Source organism: Myotis davidii, unplaced genomic scaffold, assembly GCF_000327345.1.
Source record: "Myotis davidii unplaced genomic scaffold, ASM32734v1 scaffold289, whole genome shotgun sequence".
Lineage (NCBI taxonomy): Eukaryota > Metazoa > Chordata > Mammalia > Chiroptera > Vespertilionidae > Myotis > Myotis davidii.
This window is the reverse complement of record NW_006299717.1, coordinates 13,153-25,738: the sequence shown is the minus strand read 5'-3', so window position 1 is coordinate 25,738 and position 12,586 is coordinate 13,153.

Genomic DNA, 12,586 nt, shown 5'->3' with positions numbered 1-12,586 from the left:
CGGGGAGCACGGATTCTTGGCCAGGTTGTGGTCCTGGAGGATACAGCAGGTATATTTTTAGGCACTGAGAGATGAGCTGGTCCAGCTATAAAGGGGGACCCTAACATAGGATGATGACTAAGGAGAGTACACCAACAGCAACCTCAAAAGCATAAAAAAAGACCTAATATTTTAAAGAGAAAAGAATTAAGTTAGACAAAATTTAAATAACAAAAAACACTACCCCAGCCAAATGCCCACTTTTCCAACATTAGGAGCAAGAGTGTGATGTGAGTGTGGGGGTGGGGCAGGGGGGTAGCACTCCTTCCTGGTGCTGGAGCTGGAGGAGCAGTCTGAGCCCCTGAGAGACTGAGGGGTACTCTAGCATCAGTAAGGCCCTTCGAGATGATGCTCAGTTCCATGGAGCGCTGCTTCCTCAGAGTTGTCACCAGGAGGCCTGTAGGGTTGTCATTTCCCAGCTGGAAACTCCATCTCGTGGTTAAGCTCCCAGGAAGTTAGTTTTCCCTTCTATGCAGTGTGAGTGTGTTGTTCCCTCCACAACTGTTTTCCAGCCTGGTTCCCTCCCGAGGCTGTCAGCCCCTTGAGTGCAAGGGTCAGACCTTATACAGCTCCTTCTCTTTATAGTACCTGGTAGAGTCCACCGAAGTGATCAAGAGAAAAATGATTGCAGAAAATGAGTGTACCAAGCTTGTAATACTCTAAAAAGCCTGCAGAGGGCACTGCTTGTGTCCCACCTGCTGGCTGCTGCTGGTGTTTGCCAATTCAGGAGAATTGCCCAAGGCCAAAGGGAACCTCCACTAGGGCACTGACCTGGAGGGTGACTAAGAGAGAGGGCCTTGGTACCCCCTACCCACCTCCCAGACCTTAGCCAATGACCAACGGACACTGAGGACACAAAAGGCTGGCTTACTGGCCTCAAGTCTGCTCCTGGTGGGATCAGGCTGATGCGAGTTGATACCTGAGACCATATCTTTACTCAGCTTTTTACGCCCTGCCATCTCCTGCTTCCCCCATTCCTCTTCTCCTGAGAGCCCTCCCCCAAGAAATCAAGAACAAGAGCCTGCATCTCACGCTCCCTTGTTCAGGAGCCCAGCTGAGGAAGGACTAATGTGTATGGACACCATAAAAAGCTGAGCTGGCCCTAACCAGTTTGGCTCAGTGGATAGAGCCTCGGTCTGAGGACTGAAGGGTCCCAGGTTCGATTCTGGTCAAGGGCATGTATCTTGGTTGCAGGTACATCCCCAGTACGGAGTGTGCAGGAGGTAGCTGATCGATGTTTCTCTCTCATCGATGTTTCTAACTCTCTATCCCTCTCCCTTCCTCTCTGTAAAAAATCAATAAATTTTTTTTAAGAAAAGGGGACAGACAGACTAACTGTTTAACTCAGTCTCTTTCTCTACACACACACACACACACACACACACACACACACACACACACACAAGCTTACCTAGTGGGGCAGCCGTCAGAGAAGGATGTGGGTGCAAGGGGGTCATAGGAAAATGATCAAAGAAGCACAGGAAAGAATGGGAAGGGATGCAGGGGCGGAGAACGCCAATTAGGAGCTCACCCCTGTGGGCAACAGGCGCCCGATCCTGCTGGGGTTCTCTGGGAAACGAAGAGACACATCTAAGAAATGTCTACTTGGAAGGGCAAGAAGTTTGCTATTTGCCCACCAGCTTCTATCCATTATTGGTTGAAGTTTGCTCTGGGACACCAACTCCTCACACTTCTGACTTGCCCGGCTCCATCAAGGATACCTTAGTGCAGGGAGGGGGCAGCTGTTACAGGTGGCCTCCCGGGTCGGCCAAGAGAACATGGGAGGCACCAACTGCAGGTGAAAATCAAAACTAAGCCACACACAAGACATGATTACTGCCAGCGGATGTTTTCGGGCACCTCACACTTACTTAATGTGGCCCCAAAGAGAACTCACAATTTTCCTCACCATCACCCAACCCCAAAGCTGCCACTTCTTCTGCTGCATTTCCTTTTGCATGACCAGCCAACCAGTTGGCCTAAGCCAGTACCTGAGCAATCCTTCCTTTCCTCTGATCACGAGGCACCAAGTCCTCTTTTCAACCCTCGATCTGTGAGCGTACCTGGCAGCTCTCACCATCTTCCATGTCTACGTGGCTACGGTTTGTCCTACTCCAGAGCCTCCTGCTGTTTCTTGTCATTGTTTTGTTTGTTTATACAATGGCCTCGACTCCTTCCTTGACAAGACAGATATTTGCCAATTAGACAGTCTGGTCTGGTAGCTGGCCCACCAGGCCCCTCACTTAGGGGAAAGACTGTGACCAAGCCTCATCGTTCAGTCTGAATTGTTTTGTTTTGTTAAAATTATTATTAGGGTGACATTGGTTAATTAGATTATATAGGTTTCCAGAGCACATTTCCATAATATATCATGTGTATATTGCATTGTATGCCCACCACCCAAAGTCACCATATATTTGACCCCCCTCTCCCCCACACACACCCATCTCTCTGGTAACCATCAAGCTTTTGTCTGTGTCTATGAGTTTTTTTTGTTTTTCTTCTCTGTTCATTTGTTGCTCTAGTTTTATATCCCACATATGAGTGAAATCATATGGTTCTTAAGTTATGTCTGACTTATTTCACTTAGCATGATATTCTCAAAATCCATCCAGTTTGTCACAAATGGCAGTATTTCATCTTTTCTTTTCTTAAAATATATTTTTATTGATTTAAGAGAGGAAGGGAGGGGGAAAGAGATAGAAACATCAATGATGCGAGCAAATCATTGATCGGCTGCCTCTTGCACGCCCCCTACTGGAGATCGAGCCCACAACCGAGGCATGTGCCCTGACTGGGAATCGGACCCTGACCTCCTGATTTATAGGTCAATGCTCAACTACACAGCCATGCCAGCTGGATGGTATTTCATTTTCTTATGGATGGTATGTGAATTGTATATATGGCATGTATATATGTATATATGTATATACGGCCTGGCATATGCATTGTATATACTAGTATGTACCACATCTTCTTTGTCCAATCACCTACCAAAGGCCACTTTAGCTGTTTCTATGTCTTGGTCACTGTGAATAATCGTACAATGAATGTAGGTGTGCATATATCTTTGCAAATAAATATTTTCAAATTTTGGAAGTAGGTAACTCAGAAAAGGGGTTGCTGGGGCCATATGACCCAGTCTGAAATCTTGAATCTCCTCTCAGAGGAAGCATTTCTTGGAAAAACAAGCTCCTCTCACTCTGCGACATTGAGGGTTTTGTTTGGCACATCAATTCTTCTGCTCTTTCTGAGGCTCCCTGGGAGAAATTGCTCTATTTTCAGAACCAACACTCTCCTCGTTCCTCCCAGGCAGCTGGAGTGCTTTTATCTTATGGGCTCTGTGAATCAAGTGATGGATGGAGCCTCCCTTCGTATTGATTTTTGTAAAGCCAGCGAAATTCATGACCCACCTCCAGCAAACATAAGGACCTCGATGTTCCAACGTGAACTCCTTTCATGGCCCCATCTTATCTTTCCTGCTTCGTTTTTCTATTTGCCCTGCTTCCTTCTACATTGATCTAAGGTTTTCTCTTTGTTTGTTTTATGCATTTATCGAAACTGCCTTAAATCCTGGTGAGACAAGGCAGATGGCAAATACATACCTACACATGCGCAAACAAATCTATCGCTTATCGTCCTCTCTTCCCATCCCTGCCTGACTGCCCCAACCCAGGCCCTCATGCATCACTGTTGCTCACATAACCTCCCAAATCGTCAATTCCTGCTTCTGGGCATGACCCAGTCCATCCTCCACACAGCTGCCAGGACAGTCTCCCCACAATGTAGGTTCCATGGGGTCACTCTGCTCCTCACCTCACTCTTCCCTTGCAGGGCACACAAGGCCCACCCTTCACAATACCTGTCTGTTCAGCCTCCTGTCTTACTCCTCCCTCCACCCTCCACATGTAGCCCCAACACACCCCACTGACAGTCCAGTAACCATGAAAACACCAGGCTTCGGTTCTCTCCTCCCCTGCTTCCTTTGTTCCCTTCCCACACTCCTACTGTCCCTGAGACTCGGCTTGAAACCACCTCCTCTGGGAAGCCTTCCCTGATCCCTGAGGCAGATTCTGGTGCTGCAGCTATATGGCTAACAAAACGGAGAGCTTTGGCCACAACCTCAGACAAATGTGAGGAAATCCAGGCCCCTAAAGATGTGCATTCTAATGTCTTCCAAGCTAGAGCAGAAGACACAAAAATGTCGTTAGAGAGCTAAAAATATGGACAGTCCAGGCAGGAGGGAAGGAAGCTGGCTGGGTAGAGGAAGGCATCTCCCCTTCCCTCTACTCTGCTTAGATGATATCATTAGATAAAGGTGGGATTTGAACACTGAGAACAAGGACTGCAAAAACCTAAATGAAAAGGAGGACCCCACCTCATTATCATGGCAGTTCTAACAGGGGGACCCCCACCTCATTATCACGGCAGTTATCATGGTGACCCCCACCTCATTATCATGGCAGTTATAATGGGGACCCCACCTCATTATCATGCCAGTTATAACGGGGACCCCCACCTCATTATCATGGCAGTTATAACAAAGACCGAGCACATCAATGTCAGAAGTCAGAACAGGAAGCAACTTCAGTCCCCATGAGACAGTGCAGTATCGTTGACCTCCTGCCTTTAACTCTCTAAGTGCCTTGCAACAGTGGTTCTCAAACTGGAGCCCCTGACCCAGCAGCATGAGCATCACCTGGAACTTGGGGAAATGCAGATTTTCAGGCCCCTTCTCCCCCCGTGACCCACTGGTCAGAACCTCTGGGCACGCCCAGCCTCCTGTGTGTTGACAAGCCCTCCAGGAGGTTTTCCCAAACTGTGTTAGTACAGTGCTTGCCAACCTTGGCTGCATGTTAGAATACCCTGGGGCATTGAAACCATGTGACGCCCACTGCCTAGTGTATATCTTTTCAACCCTAAATAGTTTTAGAAGAAAAGGTGGAACCAATTAAATCCATGACAGTTGTACTTTAGGATTAATTAAGGAATACATTTCACAAACACAGGGACAATCTGTGAACTTGTTATTTGATAGGTTTTTATTGAATACTAGAGACCTGGTGCACAAAATTCATGCACTCGGTGGGGGGAGGGGGGTCCCCCTCAGCCCGTCCTGTGCCCTCTCACAGTCCAGGAGCCCTCGGGGGATATCTGTCTGCGGGCTTAGGCCCGCTACCTATGGACATCCTTAGCGCTGTCTCGGAGGTGGGAGAGGCTCCCACCACCACCACTGCGCTTGCCATGAGCCCAGTTTGTGGCTGAGTGGTGGTCCTCCTGTGGGAGTGCACTGACCACCAGGGAGCAGCTTCTGTGTTGAACATCTGTCCCCTGGTGGTCAGTGTGCATCATATCGACTGGTCGTTCTGCTGTTTGGTCAATTTGCATATTAGCCTTTTATTGTATAGGACATGATATCTTAAGGCATCCCAGAAATTGGTGTTAAGATTATAATTGAAGTTTTAAAATACCACATGATGCTGAATTTCAAACAAGTGCAAATATTTATGGCATCATCCAATGAGCTCCCATGAACCTACTGTCCAGCTTCAACATTTACCGATTTAAGGACAAGCCTCCCTCCAGGCCTGCGTCTCCCCTCCCATTGAACTTAGAAGCAGGTCCCAGATGTCACAGCACATTATGGACATAGAAAAAGGGACAATCATTTCTAATAACATCGTGTTCATTGGTCAGTCTTGAAATTTCTGTCTCATGAAAGCCATAACCTTTTTTGTTAAGATTTTTTTGAATCAAGAAGCAAATAAGGTTCACGCATAATGAGTGTTTTATTTTTTAGTTTTTAATTTCATGAGTTACCACTTTATATATGTATTTTTAATTCCCAACTTAAAACTAACAACTAACTTTAGGCCTGTGATTTTAAAGTTGAAATTTGTAAAATCATTTGAGTTAGTTTAGTGAAAATGTTAATATTAGCTTAATATTTATAAATTAACTGTAACTGATTTACTACAGTTGTTTAAACACGTGGGAAGCTTTCCCGGTTAGAGTCGTTCGTTTTCCCTTTCCCATTTGAAGGCCTTAATGGGAAAACAAAATATATTAAGTATATGAATATTGTTTAAAATGTTTAGTGGATTTAGCTAAGTGTGCAAATTAGACTGTTCAGAGAGAATTAAATGTGTTCATCTTGAATGGATGGGACATTATTCAAAAGTCCCATGGAAAATCATCATTTCATTTTTACTTATAAAATTTGCTAAATTTGTAAATAGAATAACAAGAACTGTAGTTGAGTAGACTTAGGAAAAACAGATTTCACACTAGATGCATGTAATTGTAAATCATCCTTCCTGTGTCCTTGCACACAAGCCATGCTGACACTAAGCACGCTCCCATTACAGCAACTGCAGTGGAGAATAATGGGCAGCTAGCAAGGCTGAGCTCTCTGCAAGTAGGGTCTCTTCACCCTGGTGATTTCAGGGCCTGGGAAGCTGCCCCCTTCGATGTTGCCCCAGCCACAGGGGTGCTGGCAGCAGGGACTGCTACACCTGCAGAGTCACTTTAAGGACTACCCGCAGGGCAGCTCATGCGCAGCACCTGATGGTGGGGGTTAGGAAATGCAGAAGTACCAGAGCTCTCAGAGCATCCAGCCCAGTGTCGCCTCCCTGCACAGTGCTGACTCCTGGGGCCTCCCTAAGAACCCTGCGCACACAGCGGTCGCCTCAGCACCAGCTTCCTGGGACACCAGTTCCCATAGTTAGGAAGAGCAGCGGACAATTACATCCTGGTCACGAAGGGAACCCTGATAAAAGTGTATGATTCGGGGCCACATATGGACACTCACCGACTCCAGCGAGCTCTGTCAGGTCTCATTCACCTGAGGTCTCAGTCGCTGCGCACACTGGTCCGGGCTCTGTGGTTCGCAGCCTGGGACCAGCAGTGGGAGGAGGGAAGGGAAGTCTGTGGCTTTTGGCAGCTCATTTTTTTGCATGGACTCTCTACCCCATCCCCCCCCCGACCATACCTTCAGAGAAAAGTTCAACCATCTCAGCTTGTGTATTATCTGGCTTCAACACACCAAGTACCAGCTCTCAACACGTTGTGTGCAAGTCTTTAGACTGACTGAGTCTAAGTCTAGTGAATACCAGGGGCACCCTCACAGCTCTGAGCCTCAGCCCCCTCTCAGACTCTTGGTGGAACCAGTTGGAGGCACATTCCATGATCCACGTGTACTACCTCCCCTCCCCTATGCCCAACTCCTTACTCCTCACCCCCAAATCACTTCCTCCAACAGCCAGGTCTGGAAATGCACCGTGTGCTAGACCCCGCGCCTGTGTGTGTTTCTGCTGCAGGATTGGCTCTATCAGAAGCCAGTATGAAGCAGGCATCCATGCATTTAAGAAAGGATAAATGAAGAGAAACTTATGAAGCTTGAAAATAGATCAAGAAAATTACTCTGTAAATGTATGGGTTGCCAAAAGAAGCAAAGAAAACTTAAGTACATAAGGCACATTTTAAAATACATAAAATACAACATGGAACAAAAATATCATGAAAGAAAAAATAATCTCAATGACTACATCAAGTGGGTGCAGGTCTCAAAAAAAGCTCATGTCATGCCTCCACTCCACCCTACCCCCCAAAACCAAGCCACCTTGTTAATTGTTTTAAACCTTAAAGTCAAAGACTCGATGTTTAGAGGGACCAAGGAGAAAAGAAAAATCCTATTAGAGTTGGAAGAATTCAAACAAATCTAGACCGCTTTCTCAGACCGTGGAACTAAGGGCATTGCTCTGGGAAGAAATTGCTTCTGGGCACGGAGAACTGGAACTCTTGCCCCAACCTGGCCAGGTATAGCCAGGATGAAAGCTCCAGGTGAGAAGGCCATTGCAGGAAGCAGTGAGAGCCAAGAGCACATAACAAACTGAGAGTGGAAGTACAGAGACTTTAGAAGAAGCAAGCAGATCTCAACTTGGGCACTATCCCCACAATCACACACCATCAGGAATGAAATACACACTGTGAGAGGCCACAAAATACAGACCTGAAAATTTTACCTTTTTATTGCAAATATCTAACCTTTCTACTTTTCTACACTTAAATATTTTTATTATCTTTAAAATTATAATAGCTTTATACCATTTAATAGTTCAATCCACCTTTTTGGACGAGGCAAGATATAAATCATTAAAAAATATATCATTCCTTAAAGTAGTTCAGACTCCCAAGACATAAAGTTGAAGTCTGAATTGGAAATAAGATTGAGGAGGGACAACTTTGGAAACTAAATTTTTACCTTATGCAGAAAGGGTCTCCCCCTTTATTCCACTCATTTCATACACATTTATTTAATGCCCACAGTGAGTCTGATATTGTACCGGGCTCCGTGGAAAAACAGGCGAACCAGTCAGCATTCCAGCCTTGGCGGGATTATTAATAGTCACTAAATGAGAAAGAAAATACATTTTTCTTTTGCATTTATTATAATTTAGTAGAATTTTTCTCAGTTTCATGGTAACAAAGTTGGCATCTGACTGGAAGGGCATAATCCTTCGTATATATTTTTTTAAATATGATTTTATTGATTTCAGAGAGAGAAAGGCAGAAGGTGAGAGAAACATCAATTGGCACACGCCCTGCTGGGAATCAAGCCCGTAACCCAGGCATGTGCCCTAATGTAGAATCAAACCGGTGACCTCCTGGTACACGGGACAATGTTCAACTAACTGAGCCACTCTAGTGGGGCCCTTTGTATATGGTTTTAAATTCCAAAAACTAATGTGAACAGGAGAACATGATTAGCTTAATAACAGAATAAGAAATAGGAACCGACTTCAGATGGATTCCCAGATGGTTTTCTTAACTTTCAGAAAAACCAGGGATGCTTGAGTTTTATGTGGTCTTTAATAATATAAAAAAAGATGAAATATTTGTTAAGGCAAATATGACTAATTCTCACATCAGACACCTACCAGTCATAAAAACAAACCAGAACAATTTCACTTTGGGAAAACAATTGCAAAATTCTCCAAATAAAACAGAAAATAAAATATATCACCTTAGGAGAATTATTCACTAAACCCAAAACACGTTTAATTATGGAGTTCAAAATGATCACACAGAATCTAAAAGCCTTAACATAATTGGCTGTATTCGTAGAAAAACAAAATAGCAAGCATCATTCTCTTTTCTTAATATGTGCCGAATATGACTTTAGCACATTTAAAAATCCACTTTGTATTCAATTCTTTTTAAAAAAAATATATTTTATTGATTTTTTTACAGAGAGGACAAGGGAGGGATAGAGAGGTAGAAAGATTGATCAGCTGCCTCCTGCGCACCCCCTACTGGGGATGTGCCTGCAACCAAGGTACATGCCCTTGATCATAATCAAACCTGGGACCCTTCAGTTGGCAGGCCAACGCTCTATCCACTGAGTCAAATCGAGTAGGGCTTGTAATCAATTCTTTAAGGTTAGATGGATAGCTTCTGTCTTTAAATGATTTAAATTAATTATTTAAAAAGGATTATTCATCTCATTTCAATCTATAGATACTAAATGTAGTTATACGCAAGACCCATTATATATGTTAGAGAAATGTTAGAGTTGTTTCCTTACAGTGACAAAACAAAAGAGGAATAAAACAAAGATGTTTCCTTTGTTGCATCTATTTAATATAGTATACTAGATGAGCTCACAATAAGTACTGAGAGGCAAGACAATAAAAAACATAGATATATGAAGAAAAGAAATAAAAATGTTGCTTTCTACCAGTGACCTAGAAAATCAAAAGAAATCAAGCAAAAATTATTAGCGGTAATAAATGAATTTGGTACAGTTATGGGATATAAGATGCAGGCTAAAAAAAATCAATTGTGTTGTTATATACTAGTAGCACACTGAAAATAAAATGAAAATGAATAGGCCATTTATAGTAATAAAAATTTGAGTATCAACCTGCACCACGAGAGATTTATTCAAATAATATTATACATACGAATGGCAAAAAGAAGACATTAATGCCTGGAGAGAGAGAAACTACCTCATGTCAGGAATACCAAATGCAGTAAGGGAACAACACACCTATATATTCCCCGTACCCCTCAGCCCCTTAGAGCTCTCCCTCTGTCTGCCGAGATGTGCCACATCATGGTGAAAGGAGCAGCTCGCTGATAGCCAGTCATGTGGGCCCAATCACCAATTTTGCCCCTTCCTTTGTGCTTTGTTCATTTCTCCATCACCTTCCCAGTTCCGATTACCAGTCATTGAATTTCAGGTCCTAATTTTTGGCTCACTTTTCTGCTTATTCATTTGAAGTTACCCTCTTTTGGTGAGTTTTATCCCCATGGTCAGATCAACCAGTGGTGGCTGCCTTAATTGACAGCCTCCGAACACCCCCGGCTTGGGTATGGCCTTAGCTAGAGGTGCCCCGAGTGCGAGGGGGCAATATACAGGTGAGATCTAACGCGATTTGAATGTAAACTTCCATGGACACCAATTGGGAGTGGAATCCAATTGGGAGAATGAATGGGGAAGAAATAATTTAGAAAAGATCAGCTATGCATATATGTTTTGTGCATTTCTTGTCTGTGATATTTCCCCACTAACAATATTTAAGAAAGAAAAAGTAATTTGGTGAAGTAATCTATGAAAACAGCTTCAGATAAGAAAAATGATGTTTTCCCAAGGTCATGTGAGGTAAAGAGAAAAGACAGAATTTGAACTCATATGTGCTTGACACCAAAGTCAGGCTCTTAAATACTGTTCTCTACAGACTCCAGATAAATCAGAGATAAACATAAAATCCAACCCATAAAAAATGATCCAGAAGAAAATATAACAGAGTATTTATCTCAGTTCTGGATGGAAATCAATTTACAAATATTAAAAATGGAGGATATCATCAGGAACAAGATGGATGTGTTGAAATCCATAAAGCCAAGGACTTTGGTACAATAAAAAGCAATCAAATAAATATCAGAGGGAAAGCAACAGAAAAGGGAAATATATTTGAATATCATCAGAAAAATTTAGTGTCCAAAATATAGAAAGACTTCATAAAATATAGGAGGTTGATGCTGAAATTCCACAAAATAAAAGATCAAAAAAGATGAGAAGAAAATGCTTACTCAAGGAAATGTAGATGATAAATCATTTCAGGGGAAAAGGCATTCACACTATCAATTAAAGAAAGGCAAATGAAAACAACTTTGAGGTGTAATTATACACATTTAATGAGCAAAACCAAACAAACCATTTCCAAGAGGTGGAAATGGGCTAATTTTACATTAGGTTTCCAACTGCTGTAGGATTTTCTTAATCATAACTCATATGGGGGTCTATTGCTCACAGCCTCCTGCCCCTCAAGCAATATGGAAGGAGCATGATTCATTCTACCTGATTCAGACTTAGCCCAGATAAGGAAAGAAATTTAAAAGCCGTACAATGCTAATAATGTACCATCAGCAGCACCATCATTATTACTCATTTTCACGATTTCTTTACCTACTTTCTGTTGTTGCCCATTTTGCAGGGGTTGGTGAACCAGAGACCTGTTTGGGTGGAACCCATGGGGCTATAATAACTGGGCATCTTTTAGGTCCTGCAGGGAAGCCAGAGCCCAATGCCAGGAGCTTGAAGCCAGAGACAGAAGGTGGGCCCAAGAGTAGGTCACCAATCTGATGGCTCAGAGTATGGAAGAGATAAGACCTGGGGCAGTGAAAACCAGCAACGTGAAGGTCCAGGCAATGTGGCTGATTAGGACCTGGCTTAGAACGTGCTATACATCCTGTGGTAGTTTAAATTATACACTATTAAAAAGGAGATTGGCTCTGACCAGTGTGGCTCCATTGGTTGGGTGTCATCCTGTGAATGAAGGATTGCCGGTTCAATTCCTGATCAGGACACATGGCCGGGTTGTGGGCTTGATCCCAGGTGGGGGCGTGCAGGAGGCAGCTGATCCATGTTCCGCTCTCACACCAATGTTTCCTCCCCCCACCCCAACAAAAAAGAGGGACAGTATGATACAGCTAGAAGGGAATTAACACGACCCAAAGATGGATAAAAGAAGTGTCTCCTCTTGTGAGCAGACTTGGTGTGTTTTCGGTGTATGAAGAGCAGAGTTGCCTCATGTTAGGCAGAAGCACAACTTTCCTAGTATCTGTATTGGAAGTTGGGTATAATAGTTTAAAGAGCTGTATATCCCCCGGGATCAATTTCCTTATCTAAAAATGATGAAACACCCTACACTCCCAATAGACTTGTAAAGATTGAAATGACATGGCTTAAGACATTTAAGAGACCCTCAATGAATTGTATCTTATTTTTATTAGTAACAGAATGTTGGGAGTAAGCACAGAGTCAAATGGAATCATGTATAGAAAAACACGTTGTTTACTGTTAGACATTATAAGTAATACTAGAGGCCCGTTGCAGGAAGATTCCTGCAAGAATAGAGCTTCCAGTGGCTGGAGCCAAGCAGAGAGGGGAGCGAAACCAGCTGAGGCAGGCTTCGCTCCCACTCCGAGCTGCTCCTGCTGGGTTTCCCCTCCCACTCCCAGGCGCTATGGCAGGTTTCCT